The sequence below is a fragment of the Lissotriton helveticus genome, chromosome 1_2, assembly GCF_964261635.1.
Source record: "Lissotriton helveticus chromosome 1_2, aLisHel1.1, whole genome shotgun sequence".
Classification (NCBI taxonomy): Eukaryota; Metazoa; Chordata; class Amphibia; order Caudata; family Salamandridae; genus Lissotriton; species Lissotriton helveticus.
This window is the reverse complement of record NC_136058.1, coordinates 286,328,482-286,345,774: the sequence shown is the minus strand read 5'-3', so window position 1 is coordinate 286,345,774 and position 17,293 is coordinate 286,328,482. Positions and strand designations below refer to the sequence as shown.

General features: G+C 45.6%; 1 protein-coding gene across 2 annotated transcripts in view; it reads left to right on the top strand.

Moving 5' to 3' along the window:
- The window catches only part of KIF2C (kinesin family member 2C), a 1,469,089-nt gene that overhangs the window by 855,149 nt on the left and 596,647 nt on the right, over nt 1–17,293 (top strand). The gene's annotated exons all lie outside the window — the stretch shown is intronic.

Sequence of the window (17,293 nt, the reverse complement as noted above, 5' to 3'; positions counted from 1 at the left end):
TCCAAAAACACCAAGTGAGATGTGCTCATCGTGTTGGTGAATTTCAGAAATTGGTCTTGTTCATTCAACCACCTGCAGAAAGTATGCGCTACTTTCTCGTCACCTTCCCATGTCAACAGAATATCGTCGATATAGCGTTTCCACAACTTTATGTGGTTAACGTACGGATTTTCCAGTGAGGAAACTCCGGTGAGTGAGGGGACTCTAAAAAAGATATTGTTTCTTTTTCTGACCACATCAAATATTATTTTGTATCTGGCCACAACACGAGACAGGTCTACAAACCCAGACTTTGGGCTCATTTTTTCATACGTTGCTCTAGGAGGACGACCTGTTCTCAAGTACCTCCTTTTCCCTCTGATTCGTACATGTTTATAGCAGTGGTAGACTGCGGGAATCATACCCAACAGGTTTTGGTTCACAAATCCTGTTCCTAGTGACAGAATTTGACACACACGACCATTTCACATTTAATAAAGGATAAGAACATTAGAAATATGGCGGAGATCACAGGTCTCTCTTTTTCGGAAGAAGTGGAGCGAATCATGGCCTCAATATTACCACACACTGGGGCCCCTAACAGAGACAATGGGGATGCTAACCAATGTTGGGACGAACTTACTGAATTGAAGAGAACACAAATAAAGACCCTGGTTCACGGAGTGACGATGGCAGAGTATCTTAAAATCAATACTGCACCAAGAGGTCTCATAGTAAGAAATGAACCCTTTATATTCCAGACTGATAAACAATTTAAAAAGGATTGGTCATTGATATCATGGCACTGTACCAGAGATTGGTTAGTGTTAATAATAAAAACAGCGGCACGCCTGTCTGATACACTAAAAGAAGAAATACACGCTCTGGAAGTACGCCTTAAATCATATCAAGCTCCTGCTGATCTCAAAAAGAGACTCGATGAACTTAACAAGACTATGACAGACTTCGAGATTGGACTCAAGGACAATAAGTACGTGAAACTGGAAAAAGATCGGAAAGCTTTCTCACATGAGAAGGTGTATCCATATACACGAGATGATTATAAACAAAGCAATAGAAATCCAGGATATAACACCGACACTGACGGGTCGGACAGTGGATCCGATAGCTCCATCTCCCCGAACTATTTCAATCCTATTAATAGGAAGCAGAGACGAGGTAGAGGAAACGCAGGTCGCAATCGAGGGAACCAACCACCAATGTGGCCCCCTTACCAAACACCATTTGGTCCACCACCATTCTTTTATGGGCCCCAACAATTCCCCCCTATGTAACCTCAACAACCATTCCAAAATTGGAACCCCAACCAAGGAAATCAAAGCCGTCCTTTTTTAGGGAGGGGCCAATCGGCCGAAAGAACAAAGAACAAAACAACCCCACAAGTACAATGGGCACAACCTTTGGATACCACAGGAAGACACACGCAGCAAGGGCCCGCCCGAACCGACAACGAGCAGCCACCAGATCTAGTGGTCAACCTGTCTTCAATAACCTTGTCCGAGAACCAAGTCAATGTACTAAACAAAGGGCTAGGTTTTGTCCCGACCCCCCAAACTGACAAAATCAAATTATGTTGCGAACTAAAAGAGTTCCTTAGGAAATTAAAACTTCAAGTATTTTTCAAAGATAAGGAGCCTATCACATCTAACCAAACTGACACAGGTCTGAAGAGAAAATCAACCTTTGTCCCACCACCTCATAGCCTACCGGTTGAACTATTGGCTTTTGAGAAAGCCATCATGAAAGATGTTAAAGATCTAGACCCAAACACGGTCAGAGTGTTCAAAAACACTAGCAACATGGAGCTACAAGCCATTCAGGAACTCTCCAGGAACAATGCAATAACCATAAAACCAGCCGATAAAGGCGGAGCTATTGTATTACAGAATTCAGACGACTACAGACAGGAATGTCTAAACCTCCTTGCGGATACTAGAAACTACGCCATCATCAGAGATGACCCCACAGAGCGCCTAAGGATCAGCATAGCTCAGCTAATTGAAGAAAGCCTAGTCAATGACTGGATGGACAAAAAAGAATCTGAGTTTTTGGTCAACACAAAACCAATGACCCCATACTTCTACACGATCCCAAAAATCCACAAACGGCTTGAGAAACCACCAGGGAGACCTATAGTCTCTGGAATAGGGTCTATTTTGGAACCCCTTTCGAAGTACGCAGATGCGTTCCTCCGACCAATTGTTCAAAAAAACAGAGACCTACCTAAGGGACACTAAGGACGTACTATGCCTACTAAAAGATAAGAGTTTTGAACCCACATCTAGCATCCTAATAAGTCTAGATGTGGAGAGTTTGTACACCAGCTTACCACACAAAGAGACATTGGAAATCCTAGAGGAGGTACTTTTTGAAGAAGATTGGACATACCAAACACCGAGACATGTTGTCCTGGAATGTTGCCGGCTGGCCCTCACAGAGAACTTCTTCCGTTTTGAGGAGACACTATACCGCCAACAACACGGGACCAGCATGGGCAGTACATTTGCGCCGAGCATAGCCTGCCTGTACGTACACTACCTAGAAAAGAAAAATATCCTCACTCTGGAAAAATCCGTACATTAACCACATAAAGTTGTGGAAACGCTATATCGACGATATTCTGTTGATATGGGAAGGTGACGAGAAAGTAGCGCATACTTTCTGCAGGTGGTTGAATGAACAAGACCAATTTCTGAAATTCACCAACACGATGAGCACATCTCACTTGGTGTTTTTGGATCTAAACATCTGGGCCAAAGATGGGATTTTGACTACAACAACTCATTATAAACCAACCTCTAGAAACTGCTTATTAACTTATAACAGTTTCCACCCAAGACACCTAAAACAGAATCTCCCATTTGGACAGTTTCTACGGTTGAGACGCAACTGTTCTGAAAAACTGGATTATTATTCTCAAGCGGAAGAATTGAGTAAGAAATTGAAACAACGCAACTACCCGGAGAAAGTGATTCGTGACGCCAAAAAGAGGGCTAGCAATAACAACAGGGATGCCCTTTTGGAACCCAAAATTAAGGATTCCTCTACTAATGAAAGACCAATCTGTATCACTACCTTTGACAGAGTATCTGACCAGGTCACGAAAATTGTCAAAAAACACTGGCCAATACTGAATAGCGGTGAGCTCAATATCCCTACACCGATGTTTAGCCATCGCAGAGGAATGAACTACTTGCTTCACACACGACCAAAACCAATTGACAATACCAACAGGATGAAACCACTCCCTAGCGGTCACTACCCGTGTAACAACTGTAGTGTCTGCCACCTGACGTCCGTGACGAAAGTGGTAACCTTCAACAACGACATGACATGGGAACTCAGAAATTTCTCCAATTGCAATACTAGTGGAGTAGTCTATCTGATTACCTGCACTTGCAATTTACATTGTCGGAATGACCTCGAGGAAAGTCAGTACTCGGATCGTCGAACACAGGAGCAACATTCGGTGTAAAAGGTCCACCCCACGCATGACTAACCACTTTATCGAAAAGAATTACACACCAAATGACCTCAGATGGACAGTTTTGGAATGTGTCAAAAACAAGGAGAACCAAGAAAAAATTCTGCATGAACATGAACAACGTTGGGTGTTCAAGCTTCAAACAGATGTCCATGGGCTGAACGATGACATACCGTGGGGTGCATTCAACCCCTGAGATGACCGTCAAGACACCAATCCAAACCCAGAAAAGACCAACCTTTTTCTGACCCATACAATACCGAATGTAATGTTGAGTGAATTCCAAAGTTCCTGAAACAGCCATACTTGACTAAGAACTCCTTTCAATCTATGTCTCTATTTATTAATTTTTTCTATATTTCAATTTTTATTTCTAGGAGTTTTTCCAAAATGTCTAAAATTGAAAAATCCTCATAGCTATAAATTATGCAATAGAGACCGTGCACCCCTGTATTTTATAAGTAAGAATCGATTAACCACGCACCCAGCGCTACGGAAAATCACTTCCGCATTTCGCGCATTTACATCCTCTCAACATGGCCGTCTCATCCACACGTTCTAGTGTTCACTTAGACGTACCCGGAAATCAAAACAAACAAAAAAGATCCCAACGGCACGCATTCTAAGATGCGGTCCGAGAGGGAAGCAGCCAGGTAATCCTGCACGGTGTTGCCAGATAGGAAGTAAGTGACGGAGCCTCCAGTAAGATCACGAGCGAGGACCTAACATCTTCCCGCTCTTGTATTTTTAATCGTGTCCATTCTCTCCCTTAAATAACGGTCTGTTCTTACAAAATATGACCTTTACAGCATTGCTTCCACCGAAGCGACACCGCCCCTCCCAGAGACCATGAAGTGCTATTAAGCACCTTGAAATGTAATTATTGGCATCCTTTTCAATCCTTTTCTTGTGTGTTAAATGTAGTGTGTCTCACGTTTGTGTCACAGCTAGTCACATGTCAGTGTCTATGTATATACGAGCACGTGTTTTATATCACCACATGCCGGACCTGAAAGTCTGAACGCTCCAGTATGGGGCAACGTGCACCATATAGAGCATGCATATACAAGTATATGTATCGAAATGTGCAGCATGAAGGACTTACATAGTCCCCGATCTCCTAAAGAGAAGGGAAAGGTGTCTATTTAATGTGTTTATTAATTTTACAGGTTCTTCAGTGAACAAAAACATACGTCAGTAAGTTTATCACGTATGAATGTCTGAACCTCGCATGTTTATATATTGAACAGCGGTCAGTACAATCTCATTTATTTATATTCACAACCTAAAATTAGGTATTTTAGGAGTGGAAATTACAGGGCGGTTCCCTGTAAGGTCCTGAAGAAACGCTAGGGGTAGCGTGAAACATGTCGACCATATACTGAACCCACCTCCATAGTTGGTCGGTTAACAGTATAACCCCACTTTTAATATACCAACCTAGGAGCAGAATAAAACATTGAGGCCCACTAGCACGGTATTTTTAAATTCACTAACTCACCCACTCCACCCCACAACACTACTTTTTTGCACCACACATAGTCCTTCACTTTACAGTGCTCCTACGTAATTCGCAAGTCGCAGCACGCCCCTTTTCGTAGAGAACTGGGATGGCCCCAATGATGAAGCATGTCACCGTGAGGAAACTCCGGTGAGTGAGTGGACTCTAAAAAAGATATTTTTTCTTTTTCTGACCATCAAATATTATTTTGTATCTGGCCACAACACGAGACAGGTCTACGAACCCAGACTTTGGGCTAATTTTTTCATACGTTGCTCTAGGAGGACGACCTGTTCTCAAGTACCTCCTTTTCCCTCTGATTCGTACATGTTTGCTAGGGACATACCATGTGAGTCTATGCTTGAGAAACTTCTGGCCAATACCATTCACTGCTTTGAAGACCACACAAAGGGCCTTGAACCGAGATCTCAGTGGGATTGAAAGTTTAGTGTGCTTAAGTTTTATTTCATTTTTCACAGTATAGTAGGACAGCCGACACGTTTCGCCCAAAAGGCCTGTGTAGGCCGTGGGCTTTTTCAAGGCTGATGGGGTCAAGAAGGGAAAAGATAAACGTGTATGAGACACGATCCCATTTCGGAATTAGGAAAGGAAACTAATAAAATGAAGTAGTTTTTGATTCGGTGGGAAGGGTGAAATCAGTGGGAACATAGTGGCAAAGCAAAGAGAAAGAATTGAATAAAGCGTCCTAGAAATGAAAGATAGAAGCGTAAGAAGTTGTGAGTGAAAGAAGGGAAAATGTCAGAAGAGAGAAATATGGCGTGGGGAAAAAGTTGGAGGAAAAAGAGGATGAAAAAAGTGAAAAATAAAAGTGAGAAAAAAGTAAATTAGTGTAAGTAGAAGCAAAAATAATTTAATAGGTAGTTTGCTCGCGATAAGTCAAAATTGACCTGTTTTACAAGAGTAAACTATTAACACGCAATTGAAAATAAAGTATTCCAATTTGAGGACTGAAATAGAGAAGTACACCAACATGAAATACATAATCAGCATCTGTGACAGTAATACACGAAAATTACAACTGGTATTGAATACATTATTGAATATTACATCATCTGGAATAAATGGATTGGCACAAACAAAACCACAAAAATAATACTGTTGGCACAATTGAAAGAAGACATAAAACTGAGCTTGAAGTTCAAATGTTGCCACATTGAGAAGTTTTCATCCTCTAAATAATAGGAGCGCCTTATTTGTACTTGGTTTAAAGTACATGTAACATAATATTTCAAGGGTGGCATAACCGAAGATACAGCTCTTTGATTCTGCTTTGTTTATAAATATGTACTACATTTTGGAACATACACAATGTGGCAGTCAGAAAAGCGTTAAAAACACAGTTGGACACGAGTCACTTCAAAACAATGTGGAAACAAATCGTGGGGCTTACCAAAAATAAATGTCCAGTCAGATTCGTAACTCTAAGATGAAAAAGTATGGAGTGTTTATTAGTGAGTCATTAAATATAAAGACGTGGCGAGACAGTGTAATCCGGGAAGAGCGGCGATCTTAAGTGCTACGTAAGGAAAGCGTTTTTGATGAAAACAAATGATTAGGATATCAAGCAAACCTCTCAGAAAATAGATATTAAAAAGTGTAGGGCTCAAAGATGAGCCCTGTTGCACCCCACAAGGAAGCGAAAAGGGATCAGAGGTTCCCATCAAGATCCACGGTCTGGGACCTATCCGCCAGAAAGGAGTGAAGCAGTTTCCATGCTAAGCCCTTAACTTCAATGTCTGAGAGCCGATTCAGCAGGACCCCATGGTGGACTGTATCCAAGGCCACGGATAGGTCCAGGAGGGTTAGGATGGCACTTCCTCCCCTATCCACGGCCTCTCTGATTTCCTTCGTTGATTTTATTAGGGCCAGCTCTGTACTGTGAAAGACTCTGAACCCAAACTGCGAGGGGTCTAAGGAGTTGTTGGCCAAAATGAAGTTACTAAGTTGGATATTCGTTTCTTTCTCCTGTACTTTAGAGGGCAACAGGAGTCTGGAAATCGGGCGATAATTGAGTCCTTGGGGTCCAAAGATTGCTTCTTCAGCAGAGGGAGCACGAAGGCCTTTTTCCAGTCTCTAGGAAAAATTCCGGTCTGTAAAACTGAATTAAGTAGGGGGGTCAGAACTTCTCCAATTATTTCTGGAATTAACTTAAGAGTTCCCGCGGGGCAAGGATCACTGGGAGCACCGGATTTATGGTGTGCAGCAGTTTGATCAGATCAGTGATCTCAATAGGGGTAAAATGATCCAAAGAGCCTTTGGTGGTAACTAGGTAGCCTGAGTCCGTGAGACTTGAATCTGACTGTTTAATTGGTTTGACCCACCAGGGACATGAAGATAGTTTCAACTTTAGTTTTAAAATAACCCGCCATTTTGTTGCAGAACTCTAAATCGCCCTGTTTTTTAGGGGCAGTGGGTTTTGCTAGTTTACAAATTGTTTTAAGAGTTCTTTAGAGTTGGATTCGGCCTTGGTTATTTGTAGTGAAAAGTATTTCTTTTTAGCTTCAAAGAGCTAGGTTGTAGATAGAAATACGGGTTTTATACTTCGCCTTCATCCCTTCGGAATACGATTTCCGCCAATCACTCTCTGCATATTTACAGATTAATTTTGTGGCCCTGACCTCATCCGAGTACCAGGGTGCAGTGTGCAAAGCCCGTTTGGGAACCCACTTTTTAACCGGGACTAGCTGGTCACAAGCATTGGTGAGCCATGTGTAATAGGTGGATGTAGCTTCATACACTTCTAGCGGAGGCTGGACCATGGAATTCACCAGGATATTTCCTAGTCTTTCCACCTCCAGCTTACCCCAAGATCTAGTGCCTATCTCTCGATTCTGTTTGTGGTCTACGGACTGTGCCGGCAATTGTTTAGGTCCAAACTTAATCGCCGAATGGTCAGACCAAGGAATAGGGAAGACCATGATCTCAATTATATCTTTATTGTTGGTATAAATACCATCCAGGGTATGACCCTTTACATGTGTTGGCCCCTTGACCATTTGCTCCAGGCCACCAATACCCAGGATTTGATTTAGCCTAGAGGTCTCAGCATCTTTGGTATTTTCGAGATAGAAATTGAAGTCCCCCATCACTGAGAAGGATTCAAGGCACAGACCCGCCTCGAGCATCAAATCTAGGGACTCCAAAAAACTGCCTGTATAGCCCGGAGGCCGATATATCAGCATCCCCTTAAATGGTCTGTGTAACTTAGAGTAGATATCAAAAGCTAGGGCCTCAAAGGCCAAGCTAGTTGCTGGTACAAATTTGGGGGAAGAGTAAATAGTTGTAGATTATCGCACGACCGCCCCCTTCTTATTGGACCAATCCAAGGTGTAACAGTGAAAGCCCAGCTGTGTAGCTTTTACCAGATCAGGGCCAAAGCTATGGGCTGTCCAAGTTTCCGTAATGATTGCCAATTTAATTTCGTGCTCCCCCAGTAAAAGTACGCATTCCACGCTGTGCTTCACAAGGGGATCTAGCATTGAGCATAATACAGTTCAGTGTGCCCCGGTTCCTATGTTGAGCTGTTTTTAAAGTTACCTGGGTGGTGTTATATTTTTAAGTAGGCTCCTTAAGAATAGTGGTGAGCTGTGTGACCGCACATACATTGGGAGCTCATAGTGTTGATCTTATACTTGTCTAGGGCCACCCTGGGGCATTTCTGGTTCCTAACAGCAGGGTTAAAATTACGAACGTCCCTACTTGAATAGAAAATGCCTCTGACTTACCGCGTCCAGGGGTTTGGGCCCTGCGCCCGGCAGAGCGCAGACGGGCTTGCCTTTGGCGCGCCTACGGTGTGCCTTTGGCCCGCCCACTGCGCGCACGCCATAACATACTGGTTAAATAGGGTGGCCTGTCAGCCCACTAGAGCGCTAACCGATGCTCACCAGACCCGAAAGTGAGTATTTATTTTGAGGTCTGGGCCGGAAACCGGGACTCTTGGAGTGCGCAAAGTACAGAAAAATGCAAATTAAACAGAAGCCTCACCAGCACAATGAAATTCCCCTTAAAAGAAGCAGCCTCAGCAATTTAAAAAAACGAAGGAAATTCTTACTCCTGGCGAGCGTAAAACGCCGCTTCGCCCAGGGGGTCCAGCAAGACTGAAGAGAGACAACCTGGAAGTAGGAGTTCCATTCCATTAAGCTCCTCCATCTCAGGCTCTGATCAGACTCCTCTCTACAAGGATGGGGAACCCACATGGGCTCTCTTCAGACGCAAGGCCTATGGTCCTCGAAAGAGCAATTGTACCATATCAACATGCTAGAGCTCAGGGCTGTTCATCTGGCTCTCACGACGTTCCCTCCCCTTGATTCAGGCGAGTTCCATCCTAGTACAAACAGACAATACCACCACAATGTACTACCTGAACAAGCAGGTGGGAACTCTATCAAGGACTCTGTCATTGGAAGCACAGTCCCTTTGGAAATATCTGCTTTTCGAGGAAGCTATCCTTCATAGCAGTTCATCTGCCGGGGGAGCAGAATTCTCAAGCGGACGCTCTGTCGCCACATCGCAAAGCAGCAAGATTGGGTTCTCAGCGACAAAGTGGTCGATACCATCTTCCAAGCTTGGGGCCATCCAAGCATAGACCAGTTCGCAGACGAAGAAAAGAAAAAATGCCAAGACTTCGCCTCAAGATACTACCGTCCAGGTTCGAGGGGGAATGCCCTTTTGATCAACTGGTCAGGGGCATTTGTATACGCTTTTCCAACCCTGCCTCTCATTCCGGAAGTGGTGACCAAACAGTCGCACTTGGACACCACAATGATACTGATTGCTCCAGAATGGCCGAGGCAGTAGTGGTACCCAGGCCTTCTACATGTCATTGAAGCCACACAGGAGGCTGCCGTGCAGACGGACCTGCTGTCCAAGAGGATTCATCGTTCCAACCTTCCATCGCTGAACTTTGCAGCATGGCTCTTGAGGTGCTCCAGTATTTACAGCTAGGTCTACCTCAAGACTGCATGTCTATATTGAACGAGGCAAGGAGATATTCCACCAGGCACTCCTATGCTTGCAAATGGAAGCGCTTCTAAAAATGGTGCGTGCAGATTAATTGTATTCCCACCCGGGGGCAGGAGGATATCATTTTACCATATCTACTTCACCTAGCCAGAGCAAGTTTGAAATTCTCCACCTTTAGGGTGCACCTGGTGGCCATTATGGCTTATAGGCGTTCACCTTCTCAACACAGAAAATCTTCGAGATCTCGTTCGAGAAGGGCGAGGTTGAGATCGAAGTCAAGATCCAGATCTCGAGAGGAGTCTTCTTCGAAGTCCGCTTCAGACCATGCTTCGAAGTCGAGGAGGAGACATAAGAAGAAGAGACATGAGTCCCAGCATCATTCCGGTAAGGAGTCTGGCTCGGTCACCTAAGAAGGTACGCTCCAAGGTGGTCACGGATCAGGAAGGTGAGGCTTCGCCTTCGGAGTCGCAAGTACAGTCTCCGACTCGGGCTTCGAATCCGTCTCCGGCGCCATCCCTGAGCTGAGGATGAGGTTCATGTGGATGAGGATTCTGCGCCTGTCGAAGAGCCGAATCCAAACCCTCCCCAAGACCAGCCTGAGTGTCTTCAGTCACCTTTCCCTGCCCCAGGCCAGGACCCATCAGCGTTTTTAATAGCTATGTATGGTATCTCTCAAGGGCGTGGTACCCCTCTGGCGCACCTTCGGGTCCCATGGGTCCTCTGGCCTTCAATTTAGGAGTCCCTCACTCCTATGCTCCGGCTTCATTCATGCCGGCTCAGACACCGCCATGGCAATACCTGGCTCCGCCGAGGTAGTCGACGCTGGTACCAGCGTCGCCCGCTCCAGATCGACCTCGAGGGCAACCCACTGGACCATCGGATTCGATACCGACATCGGTTCCGGCTCCGTCTGAGTCGTTGGTGGATCCGGCGGAGAGGCGTGTTAAGGAGAGGTCCAGGAGAGAGGCACAGCGCCTTATGGAGGAGCGCAGATATATGGAGTCACATCCTGATATGGAGGAAGGTGAACTGGAGGATGATGGTTTTGAGGATCTAGCTGATGTTAGTGGCCTAGATTTTTCTCCAGAGTGGGAGTTACCATCTGGTTCTGATGCTCCTTCAAAGGACGTCCAGCCTTATGTGGTGATGAGGAAGGCAGCGGAACTTCTGCAATTGACATTACCTACAGTGGAGTTTAAGTCCAATCTTCTAACAGAAGTTTTACATTCACCAGCTCAGTGGTGGAACCGTTGCTTCCGTTTAATGAGGCCTTAACGGAGCCTATTATGGAGGTATGGAAAAAGCCACTATCAGCACCGGTGGTTTCCAAGAGTGTGGCGAGAAGGTACAGGGTTGCGCCTGAAGACCCTTCTTTTCTGACGTCTCATCCTTCTCCTGAGAGTCTGGTCATACAAGCAGCCTGTTCCAAAAAGACTATTAGTGCGTTTCCTCAGGTGCCTGGGGATAAGGATGCCAAAAAGCAAGATAAGGTGGCTAAAAAGACCTTCTCCTCTGCGAGTATGGCGTTGACGTCAACTAATGCCACTTGCCTTAAGGGGAGGTATGTACATGCCCTTATGGATACATTGCGTTCTTTGGCTCCTAAGGTTCCTGATGATAGCAGGAAGGATTTTGAGGAGGTGTTATCAGACGCACAGGCAGCGGCACGTCCAGTAATACAAAGTGGACTGGACACTGCAGAGTCGGTGGCACGTATCATGGGAACTGCGGTTGCCACAAGGAGATCAGCTTGGCTGAAATCTTCGGACTTTTCAGCAGATGTTCAAGCTGCTTTGCTGGATCTGCCGTTCGATGGGTCTGGTCTCTTTGGCAAAAAGGCTGATACAGCCTTAGAAAGATTTAAAGACAGCAGGGCTACTGCCAAATCTTTAGGGCTTCAAATCCAGGGTTCTTCGGCCAAGAGGTTCAGAGGGTTTGGACGCTCTTCCTTTCGCAACTATCGGCAAGGTCAGCAGCAGCAGCAGCAGAATCACTTGTACTGATCTTATAGGGGAAAACAAAGGGCTTGGCCTCGGTCGTCAAGCCTCTACCTCCTCTACCTCCTCCAACCCCCCAGCCACAGAAAAGCAGCCCTAGATCCACCATTCAGGATCATGTGGGTCCGGTGGGGGGTCGGCTTTACCTACTTTCTATGTTATTGGGAATCAGTTACATCGGATCTTTGGGTTCTCAATCACGTAGAAAATGGGTATGCCCTTCCCTTTCGGGAATTCCCTCCCAATTACCCTCCTTGCCAGGGTTTTTGCACAGAGGAACATCTGTTACTTCTACAGGAGGAAGTGCTGACCTTGTTAAGAAAGGGTGCGATAGAGGTGGTTCCAGAGCAAGAAAGGGGTCAGGGATGCTACTCCCGGTATTTTCTGATACCCAAAAAGGATGGCAGGCTTCGTCCAATCCTGGATCTCAGGATCTTGAATCTCTATCTGAAACAAGAGAAATTAAAGATGCTCACCCTTGCACAGGTTCTTCAAGCGCTGCTGGAAGAAGACTGGATGGTGTCGCTCGACTTGCAGGATGCGTATTTCCACATCCCAATCCTGAAGTCGCACAGGAAGTATCTGTTTTACGGTGGGATCGCAACACTATCAGTTTGCGGTCCTTCCTTTTGGAGTTACTACTGCGCCTCGAGTCTTCACTAAGGTGATGGCGGTGGTGGCAGCACATCTCAGAAGGTCGGGGATTCCAGTATTCCCTTATTTGGACGACTGGCTGATCAAGGCAGAGTCATCAGAGAAGGTGCTCCAGCATCTGCAGGAGACAACTCAGTTGTTGTACCGGTTGGGTTTTTCGATAAATGTACCCAAGCCTCACCTGGTGCCCTCCCAGCGCAACCTGTTCATAGGTGCTGTACTGGACACAACTGTAGGTCGTGCATTCCCTCCACCTCAAAGGATTCGCGACATACAGGAAATTATTCCTTTATTCTACAATGGAGCGGGTGTTCCAGTCCTGAAGGTCCTTCGCCTGCTCGGTCTGATGGCTTCTTGCATTCTGTTGGTAAACCATGCACGCTGGCACATGAGGGCACTCCAGTGGTACCTCCGCAGGCAGTGGTATCAACACAACGGAGATCTGAGTCAGTGAGGATCTCCAGAGAAACTGCAGCGGATCTGTCTTGGATGTAGATTTGTATGTAGATTTATAGAGCGCGAATTGCTGCCTGGAGGCGTCCAAGCTCTTGGTGGGGCGTGGAAGGCAATATGTCACAAGGAAAGCCTTTTCATCTTCCTCCATCGGTTGCCACAGTGATCACGGATGCCTCCACTCTAGGGTGGGGTGCTCATCTGGGGGATCTGGAGATCAAGGGTCTTTGGTCTCCAGAGGAAAGGTTGCTTCACATCAACCTTCTGGAATTGAGGGCGATTCGTTTGGCACTCAAGGCCTTCCTCCCTTCTCTTCGCGGTCTGTCGTGCAAGTCCTGACTAACAACACCACCGCGATTGTTGTATATCAACTAGCAGGGAGGAGTGGGGTCGCAGTGTCTCTGCAAAGAGGCTCTGCACCTGTGGTCGTGGGTTCAGGACCACCAGATTTGTCTGATGGCAAGTCATCTGGTCGGAGTTCTAAACGTGCGAGCAGACCGTCTCGGTCGGCAGTTCTCGGCCGACCACGAGTGGAGGCTTCACCCGGAGGTGGTTCGTCACGTCTGCCAGACGTGGGCGACTCCTCAGGTGGACCTGTTCGCCACTCGCGAGAATGCTCACTGTTCGTTATTCTGCAGCCTCCGGTTTCCGATGCAGGGAGCCTTGGGGGACGCGTTTCCATTGAGTTGGGGCTCACAACTCCTTTACGCGTTTCCTCCCAGACCCTTGATTCCTCTGGTTCTGAGGAAGATGCGCCAAGACCGGGACCAAGTTATTTTGATCGCCCCGGATTGGCCAAGAAGGGTGTGGTACACAGACCTTCTCCACCTCTCCTCTCGCCCGCCGCTCCGTCTCCCGTTCAGGGCAGATCTCCTCTCTCAGATGGAGGGGCAGGTTCTACACCCCCACCTCCAGACATTACACCTTCATGCCTGGAGATTGAACGGGACAACCTGAACTCCTTTTCTCTCCCACACGATGTGGTGGATGTCATATTATCAGCTAGGCGTGACTCCACTAAGTCCATTTATTCTTACAGATGGGCTAAATTTGTCTCTTGGTGTGGGGAGTAGTCTGTTGACCCTTTGAAAGCCCATTTATCTGACATACTACAGTTTGCTCTTTCTTTGGCGCAGCAAGGTTTTGCTGTTGCTACGGTTAAGGGCTATCTTTCGGCATGGTCTGCATTTCTTTGTTTGCCGGACCAGCCGTCTCTTTTCAAATCTCCTGTAGTTTTGAGATTTCTGAAGGGACTCACAAATAAGTTCCCTCCTACTCCTTTTATTGTTCCTCAGGGGGATTTAAATCTTGTATGAACCTACTTAATGGGTTCTCCCTTTGAACCCTTGCACAAGTGTCCCATGAGGCTTTTGTCTTTTAAGACAGTCTTCCTGGTTGCGATCACCTCAGCAAGGAGAGTAAGTGAGCTTCAAGCTCTTAGTTCCAAGCCCCCGTTCTTGACCATTCATGCTGATCGAATGGTTCTTAGGACCAGGGCTGCTTTTCTCCCTAAGGTGGTGTCTCCCTTCCACCTAGGTCAATCTATTACCCTTCCTACCTTTTATCCTCCCCCCTCACCCGTCCAAAGAGGAGGAGAGGCTACACCGTCTGGATCACAAGAGAGCAGTGTGTTTTTATATTGATAGAACTAAAGACTATCGAATGGATGACCAGCTCTTCGTTGGGTTTGCTGGCTGCAAGAAAGGAAGAGCGGTACATAAAAGGACTCTTTCAAGATGGATCATCCTCTGTATAAAGATCTGCTACTCTTTGGCCGGAAAGGATCCTCCAGAGGGTATAAGAGCGCACTCTACTAGGGCTAAGTCTTCGACTTCTGCACTTTCAAGAGGTGTAGCGGTTGAGTACATTTGTAGAGCGGCGACTTGGGCCACACTTTCGCAAAGCATTATTGCTTGGACACTGAGGTGAGGAGGGATGGCCACTTTGCGCGCTCTGTCCTCCAGGACTTTCTGGTGTAGGAGAGTGGGCACCCTCCTCCGGGAGTGGGGACTGCTGTGGGACTCTATTCACAAGGTGAGGAATCCACTGGCAGATGTATCTATCAGAAGAACAAGTTACTTACCTTCGGTAACACTTTTTCTGGTAGATACAGTATCTGCCTGTGGATTCCTCACTGACACACCCGCCTCCCCGTTGTCCAATCTTCTATACTAGAGTCACTGTAATGTATTTATTTTATTGTCAAGGAGTTGTTTATTTCAAATGTTTTATTGCATTTGCTTCACACTGTTACCTTGATTCTTGTACTGCGTATACTGTGTATATGTCTACTGTCATTGGTCCGTCCGTGTGCCTCGAAGGCAAGAAAAAAGGGCGGAACTGATGGCATCACGCTGGCGTGGGCCTATTGTAGTGTCAGTGACGTCAGCGGAGTCGCGTGCGATGCCGTGCCTCGAAGTTTGCGCGAAGCTACAAAAGAATTTCCTAATTTTGGTGACGCAAGGGGGATATTCACAAGGTGAGGAATCCACAGGCAGATACTGTATCTACCAGAGAAAGCGTTACCGAAGGCAAGTAACTTGTTCTTTTCAATTACAAGTGGTGAACGATTTCCTTCAGGGCCTTAAGAAGGTCTACCCTCTGGTTTGGCCCCCTTTGCCTACTTGGGAACTGAACTTGGAACTGTCCAAACTGATGGGTCCACCCTTTGAACCTATCCACAAGGGGACCTTGCAACACCTTACGTGGAAGGTCGTGTTCTTGGTGGCTATCAACTCTGCTCTTAGGGTGAGTGAGATACGGGCCCTCTGCTCTAAAGAACCCGATCTAGTCTTCCATCTCAATAGGGTGGTGCTCAGAACACATCCGTCCTTCCTTCCGAAGGTGGTGTCTGATTTTCACGTCAATCAAGCTATTTCTCACCGACCTTTTTTCCTAACCCCTCCACTCCAGCGGAGATGGCACTACATTCATCTGACCTTAAGGGTTTTAAAGTTTTATCTAGAAAGGTAGAAGTCTCAGTCTTAATACCTATTAATGAACTATGGTTGTCAGAACAGGTTTCCCAGCAACAAAAACATCCATCTCCAGATGAATAGTTTCTTGCATTAAATTAGCTTACCAGTTAGCAGGGAAACAACTCTTGTCTGCTCCCAAAGCTCATTTCACAAGAGGAAAAGCAGCCACAACTGCTTTCCTCAATAATCTACCGCTCTCCGAGATCTGTAAAGCGGCCACTTTGAGATCAGTACACACATTTACAAGGCACTACTGTCTTGACTCAGATACTAGAGCGGACACTCAAGTAGGGCAAGACTCCTTGAGCAATCTGTTCAACAGCTGATTTTTAGTTGTTGTTGATTGGATCACTGTTTCTCATTTGTCTGCATGTGGTTGATGGGCTTGCTATTCTATTCAGTGCTTATGACTATTGATGAGGATCCCCTGGAAGAGAAGGAGAAGGATAAGTTACTTTACCTGTAATCCTAGATCTCTTCCAGGGGTATCCTCCTCAGTCATAAGCAGCCCACCCACCTCCCCAGACAAATGAGATTATTTCTGAAATGGTAAAGGATATCTTTGTACCTTGACCTTCAGTGTTATGCAAAGAACTTAACTGTCACTCCTGAGGCATGATGGGAAGCTGGGGGTCATGGCTGCCTTAAAGGCACGTGCCAGTTTTTTGGTTGAAAATGCTTTCATTTTCCATGCTATTGTTTTATAATGCAGCATGTAGGCCAACCATGTCTACTTAGTTGCAGGTTTTTTTCTTTGCTCTGTGAGTGTTTTACTCATCAAAAAAGAGTTCAAGAGCTACTTGCTCTTGTGTTTTTATGTATTGGCAAATACCATCTTTATGTGTGCAATTACATTGTTTAGCCTCCATTTGGGAGCTGCATTGGTATGGGAAATTTTTTACATATATATATATATATATATATATATATATATATATATATATATATATATATATATATATATATATATATATATATATATATATATATATATATATATATATTTATTATTTCCGGGGTCTCCGCACATGGGCAGGAATAGTTAGTGCTTATGACTTTGAGGATACCCCTGGAAGAGAACTAGGATTACAGGTAAGTAACATTTCCATCTGTCAATCCTTAAGTAATATATAGTATCAAATGTGCATCTTTTCATGAGCAGTCTTGTTCCACTATGCTAAAAGACACAACGCCTGTGTTTATTTGCTTATGTTAAATTACCCCTTTGCCATCCTTTTCATGT